Source organism: Sorex araneus, chromosome 2, assembly GCF_027595985.1.
Source record: "Sorex araneus isolate mSorAra2 chromosome 2, mSorAra2.pri, whole genome shotgun sequence".
Lineage (NCBI taxonomy): Eukaryota > Metazoa > Chordata > Mammalia > Eulipotyphla > Soricidae > Sorex > Sorex araneus.
The window spans coordinates 150,799,260-150,808,203 of NC_073303.1; the positions used below are offsets into that span (position 1 = coordinate 150,799,260).

At 41.2% G+C, this 8,944-nt stretch overlaps 1 non-coding gene across 1 annotated transcript; it reads right to left on the reverse strand.

The window, feature by feature from the left end:
• Positions 1-8,537: 8,537 nt before the first annotated feature.
• On the reverse strand, positions 8,538-8,673 carry LOC129403044 (small nucleolar RNA SNORA58). Its single transcript, XR_008629034.1, has one exon. It is a non-coding gene; the product is annotated as a small nucleolar RNA SNORA58 (small nucleolar RNA).
• Between the last annotated feature and the right edge of the window lie 271 nt (positions 8,674-8,944).

Here is an 8,944-nt window from a genome sequence, read left to right on the forward strand (position 1 = left end):
GGAGGCCAAACACAGTTCCTCACACATACATGGCAGGTGATCTACATCCATGATGACAATGTTCCTTTATCAAGGCATTGACATTAGGAAATGTTTTTTATTTCCCCCTCAGTCTAATTTATTTATTTATTTAATTTTTATGCTCTAGTACCCTACATCTCAAGAGGTGAGAATCCAGAGATAACCAGGGAGGCTAAATTATTTGTGTAAAGGTAGGATAAAGCAATAAAAATACTGCTGTCTAATAATGAATGATAATATAATAATAATAATAACATTTTAATAATAATAATAATAAAGTGCCCAGGAATGTTTTTTCTTTATGTAACCTCTGCTACCTATCTCCTAGCCTTAGAAAACAAATCTTTCTCTCTTTTTCTATCTCTGTCTCTCTTAAGGGGGGCATACCCTATATTAGTTAGAAATTATACTCTGGCTGTACTTAGAGTCTTCTGTGGTGGTTTCTATGCTCAGGAAACCATGCAGTACCTGGGATCAAATTCAAGACTCCTTCATGTAAAGCATGTGATCCAGCCTGTTGAGCTGTTTCCTGGATCCTCCAACACAATTATTTTACTTAGTTTGTTTTGGGGTCACACCGGGCAGTGTTCAGGACTTACTCTTGACTATGCACTTAGGACTCATTCCTTGTGGGGCTGGGGGTTCATATGTAGTGTTAGGAATTGAACTCAGCACACTGCCTGCCCTATCTTTTCAGCCCTTTATCACAATTCTTAAAAAATCTTCAATATTCATTCTGGTGTAGGCTATATTTCATTTATCTCACCTCCTCCACCCTGCCACTTCTTTGCTACCCTCACTGATCATGTTTGCATTTTTTATTCTCTTTTATTCAGTGAATAAATATTGGGTGCTAATTATATGCCAGTGACTACCCCAATGATGCTCAGAGCTTACTCTTGACTCTGCACATAAGAATCACTCCTAACACTGCTTGGAGAACCATATGGGGTACCAGGGCTTGAATTCAGGTTGGCATCCTGTTAGACAAGCACCTTACCCACTATACTGATACAGCAGGAGCAGAAAGTTAGAGCATCAGGTGAATTGTTGGTCACTTTAAATCTCCCATGAAAGGTGTCCAACTACAATAGATGATGGGATGGCTAGGCAGCAGAGAAAAGGAAACATCAGCCTCATCTCCCTCTCTTCTACTCTCTTTGTCTCTCTCTGCCTCTGTCTCTATCGCTGTCTGTCTGTCTATCTCTCTCCTCTTCTTGCAAATTGGCATCTTCTCTTCACACACTGCAGGATTGGGTAAGGCTGCATGCCTGGACAGATGGCTGAGTACCGGTAGGCCTCAGAGGCCCAGTCAGGGCCAGAATGCAGGCAGGGCCCAGATGCACAGTGAAGCTCAGGTTCAGGTGGGGCTTGGATGCCCAGGTAGTGTCAAGATGCTGAGCACAGGATGGCTGTGGCCAATCTCAGGAATCACTCCTGGTGAGCTTGGGCCACCATCTGGGGTTCCAGGTATTGAACCCAGATCAGTTGGGCACAAGTCAATCTCACTAAGTGCTTTTTATGGTGTGTCACTAAAACAATGATGATGATTGCTAGGGAGGCTGTGGGGGGATGGAGGAAAGGCGACAATTTTAAATCTTGTCTGTGTGGTGTATAACCAGTAAGTAGGAAAAACTTGCTAAGGGAGGGTATAAATTTATTTATAAAACATAAAACTAGTCTCACTCCAGCCCTATTCTTTCTAGCCACACATTTGCCTGCAGACAGACAGAAGAAATATATTGCAGCTCACAGACATGCATAGACAGAGAACAAAGAGGAAACCAGCGGGACAAGTACAGTAGGCACCACACAGTGAGAGGCCATCTGCAGGGCACCGGCAGCCTGGCAGTGATTCTCAATCCTGGGCATCACGGATGCCATGGAATCCATGGATGGGGACAGCACAAGAACTGGACATTGCACACAGGGCTGTGAGAGACATGAATGAACACCATGAACAGAGCTGCAGCCTACTGCAAAAACGTATCTGCTTGAATTATTAAATACAGAGCTGTTAAGTAAAATGACTGTAATACCAAAGATTCCTGGGGGTTGGTATATTATTCTTATCCCCAAGGTTGCCTAAGTTTGCCAGCATTTGCTGTGAACAGTAATGGTGAGTATTTATATTCTGGATATGTGTTGAGTGTAGCTGACAAAATTAGTTGATTGAATGTGCAGTGTGCAAGAAATAAAAGTCAATAATTGCTGATGTGGAAAACAAAAATAAATACAAAAACTTAAAAAAAACCTTTTACAGTGGGTGTTAATTTGCATAAGTAGCTGCAATGTGGGTGGGTCCACTTATTCTTCATCGTTGCTGACATTTAGTGTTATCATACTGGCACCACTTTTTTTCCCATGCTAGCCATTTCTATAGGTTTGTGGTGATATATCAAGACTCTCCAATATTTACAGGTCAGAGAGATATGAGCAATCATAAAAGAAAGTGAATAAGTTTTAGTGAGGTAGGAAGATAATTTGTTTTTCTAAATATGTAGTAAAATATTTAATGAAGCAGAAGTGATCACTTCTGTTAAATAAAGAAGGTTTATAAATTGCATTTATTGGACTTATAAATCGAAGATTATGACAAGAACTATTTTGATGGATTTGGAGAACAAAAACCTACCAGGAATTTGTGGATCAAATGGAAGAGAGGAATGGGGATGAATGAAGCAGAAACTGGAGAAAGAGAGATGAAAGAAACTATGGAAACAAGAGCAATTTTCTTTTGCTTAGATATGCAATAATACTGTTTATAAACTGATAGGAAAAACAATAGTGAGAGCAAATAAATGATGCAGTAGACAGAATAACTGCTCTGAGTACACGCAAAGAAGTTAGGTTCAGTTTCAAATGAAGGGATGCCCTTAGTAGAGTCAAAATAGCAAATACTTTATATTATACAGGGAAAAGTATATATATATATGTATATATACGTATATATATATATATAAAAGTAGGCAAGTAGGCTGACCAATGTGATAGGCAGAGTATAATTTGTTTTTCTCATTGATTTTATTTTCTTTGAGAAATAAAAACCAAAGTAGTTGTATGCCAAGAATGAGAATGGAAGATTTGATACTGAAGTTTTGTTCAAGGAGAGAGTGTTAGGTTTTATTTTTTCCTTGTTGTTTGTTCTGAGGCCACTGCACTCAAGAATGACTCCTGCTGGGCTCAGGATACCAGATGTTGTACAGGGGACTGAACCCAGGTTGGTCACATACAAGGAAAGTACCCTGCCCGCTGTACTGTCACTCAGGTCAATTTTTTTGTTTATTTTTGGCAGTACCAGGGATCAAACCCAGCAACTCATAAATGCAGGTAAGTGGTCTACCATTGATCTACAAAGAGAAGGGTTTTTAGTACTTTTCTAGAAGAATGAGAGAAAGAAGGAATTAGCTAAGTTTAGATGATCTTCTATGCTGAGCAATGTTGGTGGAAGGAAACTGTAGAAGTAAGTCAGGGATTGTCCAGTGATTGACCAGGACTTCTAAGTGCAGTCGGGAGGAAGTGAAGAACCTGGTGGGTACCTGGAAGAAGGATGAATAATGGTGGGATACCAATTTTGTGTCATCCCAAGATGTCTAAATCAGTGGCACAAATAGTATAATAAAATTGCAAAACTTATTGAAATATGTTTCATATAAACTCAAGTGATGGTGTTCAAAGATGTGAATAAATATTCATTTGCATGATCTTTTTAGATTAAAAACAATAATAAAACGTGTTTTATTACTTCTCAGAGATGAGAAAAAAAGCCAGTATTCTTTCATCAACTATGCCAGTGTTTTAAAAATTCCCAGGAGCAAATATTTAATTAAGAAATTCCCATCTTGGGGCTGGAGCAATAGCACAACACTTAGGGCGTTTGCCTTGCACGCAGCCGACCCGGGTTCAATTCCCAGCATTCCATATGGTTCCCTGAGTACAGCCAGGTGTAATTTCCTGAGTGCAGAGCCAAGAGTGACCCTTGTGCAAAAAAGCCAAAAAAAAAAAAAAAAGAAAGAAAAAAAATCATAGGTGGCATAATATATGAGGGTTATCTATAGAAAAAATAATTACTGAATCCTTATCATAAAAACATAATATATAAATATTTATACATAATCATATATGTATAATTATGATTTTCTGATAAGAATTCAATCTTTTACACACACACATACATACACACACATGTAATCATAAAAAAATCCAAGGTAAAAAAATTTAAAAGGAATGAGGAGTAGCATTGGTAATATCCTGTGTCAGAATATCTAAAGAAAGAAGCTTAGGTAGAATGCAGATGCCTTTTATCTTTCCTCCCTCCCTCCTTCCCTTCCATCTTTCCTCCTTCCCTCCCTCCTTCCCTTCCACCTTTCCTTCCTCCCTCCCTCTCTCCCTCCCTTCCTTCCTCCCTCTCTCCCTCCCTTCCTTCCTCCCTCTCTTCCTTCCTTCCTTCCTTCCTTCCTTCCTTCCTTCCTTCCTTCCTTCCTTCCTTCCTTCCTTCCTTCCTTCCTTCCTTCCTTCCTTCCTTTCTTTTCTGTTTTGAACTTGAAACAGTGGGACGCTTGGGCAGTCTCAGGGGCCAGGGCCTGTGCTGGCTCGAGCTCCACCGAGATTCCACCCGGTGGCCATACCTTTGCACAGCCGCTTTGCTGCTGAACGACCAGGATGCAGAGTCAACTATATTACTTGGGGTTCCAGCGAGTGCTTGCAGCCATGTCTCTAGACTGTGAATTAAGCTTTTGCTCCATGCTGTCCCAGGAAGGAAAATGATTCAGTTTCCAACTTAAATCTCCCTGGACTTAAGTACTAAAATACAGAATTCCTAAACCGCGTGGCTGCAGTAGCGACTTTATATCTCTTCATACTCATCAGTGGAAAACTAATTATCAAATGTTTCCTTGTCAATAGGGCCGTATTCTTGGGGGATAAACTCCAACAAGAGTAGTGAGTTCTGTGTTGAAACTCCAACAACAACAGTGAGTTTTGTGTTGAAATATGGAATTTAATCAAGGTCAAAAGAAAAGGAAGTGAAATTTATCAGTTATGCAGAGGGGGGAGAAGGTTGGGGGTGGGGGCGGGTTGTATACTGGGTTTTTTGTTTTGTTTTGTTTTTTGTTTTTGTGGTGGTGGAATATGGGCACTGGTGAAAGGACGGGTGTTTGAGTATTGTATAACTGAGACATAAGCCTGAGAACTTTGTAACGTTCCACATGGTGATTCAATAAAACAAATTTAAAAAATGCTGATGCCTTTTATAAATCTTGAATATGACAGAGTTTCATGCACAGTAAGCACAAAACAAATATTTGTTTAATGAATTGAATAATTGCATAATGATGTCAGTCATGTCGCTAACGTGACATTTATTGTAACAAAGTATTGTCCATTTTTCTCACCCTATCTAGATTCAATTTCTGGTTGGTAATTGGAGATGATAGAGAAGCTATTCAGAAGGGAGGAAGAGGACTGTGATTGTTAATGCCCTACAATGCCCCAGCCAGGTTTCATTTACACTTTACTAGATTGATGGTCTTTCATATCCTGTGTCTTTGCTGCTTAGTCTAAAAATTGCTTTTCTACCAACTCTCCATTGTCATCCTCACTAATTTCCATCCACTTTCAGCTCTCCCATCTATAAATTACTGCTTTCTTTCTAGCAGCAATTCAAATAACACTTCTTCTGGGGAGTCTTTTTCACTTCGTCTTGACCTGTTGGAGCCCAATCTTTAGACTTTTTCAGATTCACTGGGTCTCATCTACTGTGCATATTTAGTCCTGATAAGTTGAATCTCACCCTTATAATTGTAACAATTCATAATCTTTCTTTCTTAGCCTTTTCCAGGTGAAGAACGTTTTTTCAGATGATTCCATCATACCCACCACAATAACACTGTGAAGGTCTTGATTTTGAGCCCCATATATTGTGCTGCCAGAGATTCAGCCTTTCAACCCCTACCAGAGTGAGATGATGCACTATGCAGTGGAGTCTGGATTGAAAAGTCCCTTGACCTGATGCAAGGAATCCAGAAATGCAACAAATTCCTTTAATTATCTGAATGTTGACTACCTGGTTCTAGATTTATCCCTAACACTTCCTTCCCAAGTTTCATCCCCATACAATTTTTTTTAGATGCACAGAGCTTTTCATATGTCAGAAGGAGATGTCTATGTATCAAGAATTCAATAGTATTTTATTGAATGTACCCCATTTATTTCTCTCCTTTTACCCTTTTTCTTATTCAGAAACTTGTTATCATAGGAAATTTGACTGAGATTTAGATTTGGATAGAAATATCTATCCTTTATAACCAATAGAAATCAAGGTATATCTCTATCCTGCCTGTAAAAAAATCACAAAGGCGGCGCACGTGCGGGAGGGGGAGACTTGATGATGTGTGGTGTCGGTCTGCTGTCCGAGTGCACTCAGGGCAGCTCTCTTTCACACGCGCCACTCGAGTTCGGTGTTCTCAAGCGGCTCTGTGTGGATCGGATCGGGATGGCTCCTCTTTGTGCTCTGCTTCTGTGTGTGCTGCTGTGCTCTCTTCTGTCTTCCTGTCTGTCTGTCTGTCTCTCTCTCTCTCTCTCTTTGTCTCTGTAGTCTCTCCTCTGTCTCTTCTGACCTCTCTCTGTCTCTGCTTCTATGTCTTCTCTGTTCTTCTTTCGTGTCCTCTCGCACAGACATGGAGGTGCTGAACCAGTCAATCGTAATCCTCGCGTAATCCTCGTCGATGTTGTCAAGGACGGCATCTTCCCACGTTGCTGCAATAGTGCCAAAGAGCTCCCAGTTGGTGGTCATTCTGGGAGTTGTCTTCTTAGACCTAAATTTTGCAGACTTTTCTCCCCACTCTGTGAAGTAGAATTTCACACGAAGGAGATGGTGGTCCTATCCCGTTTGGAATTTTGGGACAACAGCGACATCGGTCAAGCAAAACCTTCCATTGAACATGATGTGGTCAATTTCATTGTGGAACTGTCGGATTGCAGCTGAATCTCAACAAGACGATGTTCATGAAAAACGAACTGGTCCCTGAAGCTCCATTTGCTTTCAATGGAATGAACATCTCCGAATGCAGCAGCTATGTGTACTTGGGTCGAGAAATCAACATGAGGAATGACTTGGTGCCAGAACTGCGCAGGAGGAAGAGAGCAGCGTGGAATGCATTCAAGAGTGTCGAAGAGGTGGTTAAGAGAATGAAGAACCTCGACTCCGGGCACATCTTTTCGATTCCACCATTCTTCCTGCACTAACATATGCTTCAGAGACCTGGGCCCTACACAAGCAGGATGAGAATGCTATTCGAGTATCCCAAAGAGGAATCGAAAGAACTATGCTGAGAATATCATGTCTCACTCAAGTGAGAGAAGGAATCCGGAGTTCTGACCTCCATCGACGGTCAAAAATCAGGGATGCTGTCTCGTTTGCCAAGGCATCAAAAATCAGATGGGCCGGTCATGTAACGCGATTCAGAGACGACCATTGGACTAGAGCTGTTACAGAATGGATTCCACGGGACGTCAGAAGACCTCGTGGCCACCCTCCAACTAAATGGTCAGATATCTTCGTCAAATCTCTGAATTAATGATTTGAGGATCTTTCTGTTCCTGGAGCGAGCAGGTATCATTGGGCTACACTAGCTCGTGACAGGGACAAATGGAGATGTTACTGGCACCCACTTGAGCAAATCGAAGATCAATGGGACTACAAGTGATACAAGTGATTATTTGAAGTTATTCATTCATTTTCATAAATAAAAAATAATGCAGACTTTTTTTATAAAAATGATTTATTCACTTTTCTCTTTTATGTGAGAGGGAAAAATATCAGGCTCAGTCTAACAAAGCTGTGTTCTCTAGGCCACATCTGCTTTCCTCACACACACTCATTAACTAGAGGTTGTTTCACATATGATTGAACACACAGTTCTTTGGGCTCCTGCCTGGCACTGGTCACTGAATTCCTGTTCTACTTCCATTTTTAGCATGAGTCCCAAGCAGGGATTTCCAGGTACATATATATATAGGCTTGGCACTCCTGCAAGGTCTCAGGTGAATTCTTGTGGTGCTGGATATTCTATAGCACCAATCCTGATGCCTGACGAGGACTCTGTCTCCCCCTCGATTTCTGCATGCCAGTCACATCCTTACCCAGACTCACTGATTCAAGTCCATGCTGCCACAGTTCCCAAAACGGCAAGTCTCCTGCATCTCTCCAACCTTTGTATCAGAGTCTGCAACTTGGAGAACAGGGCACCTGGAAAGAGGACGAATCATCTGCTTATTTTTTACTAAGCACAGGTAGAGGCCTCAGATAAGAATTTGAGGTGAAAGGACTGGTGAAAGACAAGTCAGTCACATGACCAGTCTAATTATGGAATAGGGAGGAAGGGAGGTAGACGGAAAGTATTCCAAGTCCTCAGCCCTGATACAGCATTACCCCTCCCCCCAACCCAGGTAAGGTCCTATGTCCTATTGTAGGACAAATCCCTATGATATGTTTCTCTCTCCTTCTCTCTCTTTTTAGAAGTAGGAGTACTGCAATTTATTCAGCCACCAATTAAGCTGATTAGAGTTGGCACGGACTACAAATTATTTTTTCATAAACAGTCCCCACTGCACACGTCCACTCAGAGTTAGACAAGGTCCACAGGTATGCCTATGACCAGTTTCTCTATGACAAGTAAATTAAGGATAGCTTTTATATATTTAGTGGGGGCAAGTGTGAGGTGGGTCATACCTGCCAGTGCTCAGGGGACACTCCTTGCTCTGGCTTGAGCATCACCACTCCTGACAGTGCTCTGGGTCCCAGACTGAATCAGGGTCAACCACATGCAATGCAAACACCTTAATCCCTGTACTATCTCCTTGACCCTAGCAATTTAATGTTTTAATAGAGGTTGTAAGCACAAAAGAAAAAAAAAACAACAAA